This window comes from Lactuca virosa, chromosome 1, assembly GCF_052849685.1.
Source record: "Lactuca virosa cultivar CGN04683 chromosome 1, Lactuca_virosa_CGN04683_v6, whole genome shotgun sequence".
In the NCBI taxonomy this organism is placed as follows: Eukaryota; Viridiplantae; Streptophyta; class Magnoliopsida; order Asterales; family Asteraceae; genus Lactuca; species Lactuca virosa.
Window position 1 is genome coordinate 171559269 of NC_136426.1, and position 4033 is coordinate 171563301.

Below are 4033 nucleotides of genomic sequence, written 5' to 3' on the forward strand. Positions count from 1 at the left end.
CTGATTCTGGATTATCATCAGCATATGTTGGGCGTACGAACCATGTACGTAGTGCGTACACAGTCTGTAGACTTAGAAGACTTGTGGGCTCGATTATTGTTGGGATTTTTGGACTTGTTTTGGTTGGTCCTCAGACTCACCTGTTGTAGCAAGACATTTTTGGGCTTAAGGCCATGTTGGGTGTTCTTGGGCCATATTAGGCCTTAGAGGCCTTGTAGTTGGGATTTGATGCCTTTTTGGAAATTGTATGGATTTGGGCCTTGGAGGGAGGGAGGCCTAATGAGGCAAGGGTAAAGGATCCCTTTTTCCCTTAAGCTAAGAATTAGGGTTTAGACCTTCGGGTTAGAATGCGGCCTAATTTCTAATTAGAGTTTTATGCTTGTGCGGTAGGGAGAGGATTTCACGAGTTATCCGTTGAGTGCGATTTGATTCCTTCAGTATGAGGTAAGTTTTCCTTTGCTGTATCCGTGGTTCGAAGGCACCAATGCCAGCCCACTAGTTCATGATTGTAGTGTGATGATTGTCTTTATGACAATTGTCACTTATGCCTATATTTTCTTCATGACTATGTGATTCCTGTTAAGATATTATGTGGTAGTAGTACGGGTGAAATAGTCTCGGTATCCGGTTGAAATAGACCAAAGGGGATTGCAAGCACCCAAATATGTTTGACAGTATCCGGTTGAAATAGACCGAAGGGGATTGCAAACACCCAGATATGCTTGATAATATCCGGTTGAGATACACCGAAGGGGTAGGAAAGCACCCAAATATGCTTGGTTGTATGTTTGTTTAGTATGTGGTATTTTGGGGGAACTCAATAAGCTTTTTGCTTACATTTTTTAGTTTATGTTTCAGCTACTTCCAGTTTGAAGGGGAAGGGCCCGGCCTGATCGCATCGCATCACCTTATCGTTTCCGTATTTTGAGATTTTGGGAATTTGTAGTCTGATAACATTTTATTATGATTTTCTTTTGACTATTTTGATATTAGTATCGTATGATCTGAATGAATTTAAAAACAAAATTTTATCTATATTTTTGGGTCGTTACAAGTTGGAATAAGAGCCTTGGTTTGAGGGATCCGGACATACTCTTGGGTGTTGCTTCACTCAAATCGAAGATTTGGTAGGTCTTCCATAAAAAGAAACAATTTAATCTAAGGATTTTTAATAAAAGAAAATGTGTGTGATGCGTGCAATCAACCGAGCTCAAGTAAGTCTTCCCAAAATACCCATACAAGTTATATGTTTTATGATATGATATGAGAATTGCATGTTAGATTAGGGGCTAAGGTGCTTAGAATTGCATGATAGAAGGCTAGGAGAGATGCCTTTATGTGTGTATCTGTATTAGGTTTTAGATTTTCATGCTAGTGTCAGATCAGTTACTTGTTAGGATGGTCTGTATAGGGTATGTTTTGAGTTGAATTGCTTGGTGCTCGAATGTTGCATGCTTTGTGCTTTAGGAAATTATGTTGATATTAGCTAATTAGTGGATGAATGTGTTGGATTAAATATTATTGTGATTGGATAAGTTTAGATGGACAGGTTTAATTTTATTGCACAACTCTTGTTTGAGTCCAACCATTGTAGTGTGAAACCTATCATTCGAAGAATTATCTAGTACTAGTAGTAGGTAATTGTGTTCATGCAGTAGTTAGGTAGTATTTGTGGAAGTTCCTTCTACCGCTGATAGCAGAGAAGGATGAGGAATGGAGTCTTAGGGAGTCCCTATGAGATGCTTTGGTGTGTAGGATGCCTTTTAGTTTGAGGAAAGTATCAGTTTGGAAGAGTGACTTGAAGGAGTCGGGGTAGTCTTTGAGGAGGGTATAAATAGGTGTGGAAGGTAGTATTGGGCCCGTACTACTAAAAGCACATGATTTATACCCAAAAACAGGAAGACCACGATGAATCTAGGGAACTCGGGAGTGTGAACCTTCTTGTGTGTTTGCTAATTGTTTATGTGGTTATGTTTCGGTATCATGATGACACATTATGGAGTAGGGGGTTCAGGATCTGGATCCGGTTTGGGCACAAGCACCGAACCGATTGATGAGAGGCTACACGAGTTCATTGCATATGAGGTTACTAGAGGCATCCTTTATGCAACCCCAGTTGGGGCCCGAAGGAGGGTATCATCGAGTTGATGGAGGATTGCCTTCGGATCTTCATGGTCGATCTGGCCGCTAGCTAGTTGGGGCCCTGCGCACTCTCCTTCAAGGATTTCAGGGTGTAACATCCCCCTCCGGCACGTATCAGAATATTGTCCGCTTTGGGCCATTTCTCGATTTGTGCGTGTCATCCTTGCGCAGGGGCCATCCTAATCTTCTCTGTATCGTTCCAATTTTATCGAATGTCCAACTTGTAACGACCCCATTTTTCAAAAGAAAATTTTCATTTTTAATTAGCCAAAATATGATTCATCATTCATGTAATCCCAAATACAATTATTTTCAAAGTCATAACATCAACAACTTTATTTTAAAACATCAGAGTGTCCCATGATAACGACTGAGAGAGAGTGCACGCCGCGCCATCAGACCTTGCCCTTGCCCTTGGGCTCGGATGTACCTGAAACAAATCCACAAACTGTAAGCTAATGCATAGTGAGTTCCCCAGAGCATACCCCACACACAATCCACATAACACATAACATATTAGTTATTAAAGCTAGATATATACTACATAAGCCATGCATACAACATATAGGGATGTCGTGGCTCGTACCCAGGGTCTTACTCCAGGATGTCATGGGCTCCCCACATGGTCTTACACCTAAGTGCCATGGGCTCCCCCATGGTCTTCGATAGCAAAGCTATGGGCTCTTCACATGGTCTTACATCCAAGTGCCATGAGCTCTCCCATGGTCTTCCACACATACATACCATACATACTACTAGCATGCTTCCTAGCTCAATAAACTATCATACCACATAATACAACTACAGCTAGGATGCCACATATCATAAAATGGGCCGGCCTTGGTGCCTTAGACCCATTGGTATGATGAGGAGACTCACCTCTCACGAATGATGTGCTGACAAGATAGAATCAGATATGTCCCACGTGCTGCTCCAACTCAACTGCCTATAATCATTAAGTGATTAACTTGTCATAATACCATAATTACCCTCAAAGTCCACCCTGGTCAAAGTCAAGGTAAACAGTCCATGTTGACCTCAACTCGTCGAGTGCATCTAGCAACTAGTCGAGTTCCCGCAGAGCCCAGAACACCTGAACAAACCCTAGCCAACTCGCCGATTTGGTTCACCAACTCAACGAGTTCACTTGATATCCAATTGATGGGGAAACCCGATCCGACTCTTCGAGTTGCCAGGGAAACTCATCGAGTCCCCCTCCCTGTTTGCTTATTATTATAATCCATCGAATTCAGGGACTCCAGGGCTTAGATCTGAAACCATAAGGTGTCTAGAAGGATAAAGTTTCCACTTTTACCTTCCTGAACCACTCTGAATGCTCTAAGGCCCTTATCAAAGGTTGGAAAGCTCCAAAGCTTAGCCATTTGGTCCATGACTTTAGGGATCTAGAATCCCCCCCCCCCTTTCCAAAAGAGTTTCTAGTCCTCAAAATTTTCCAAAGATGGAGGCTTTATTAACATACATGTCCAATGCATGTCCTTAAATCAAAATGGCAAAAAGGGGGAAAAATACACTTAAAACCCTTGCATGGTATCCTTGCTTGACTAAAAACTAGATCTAGCCCACCTTGGGATTTTTTTGCCCTGGAGATTCATAAAGTTGCAAACTTTATGAACCCCATGCATACAATCAACAAGAATAATGGGAAATGAAGAGTAAACTCAAGATCTAGCCATTTTCTAAGATAAAAATCAAGTCTTTAAGACTTACAATAGCCCACAAGATGATCAAGCTCAAGAGTGAGGGCTTGGCTTGCTGGATCTCATCCTTCTTCTCACTATCTCCTTCTTCTTAAGCTCCACAAATCACTCTTAGCTCACAAAATGGAAGAGAATGGGGATTAGGGTTTAGCATAGACGTTTTAGGGTTTGGA

The 4033-nt window shown here is 41.7% G+C and overlaps 1 non-coding gene across 1 annotated transcript; it reads right to left on the bottom strand.

Moving 5' to 3' along the window:
* Positions 1-2267: 2267 nt before the first annotated feature.
* On the bottom strand, positions 2268-2373 carry LOC145151551 (U6 spliceosomal RNA). Its single transcript, XR_013732119.1, has one exon. It is a non-coding gene; the product is annotated as a U6 spliceosomal RNA (small nuclear RNA).
* Positions 2374-4033: the final 1660 nt, after the last annotated feature.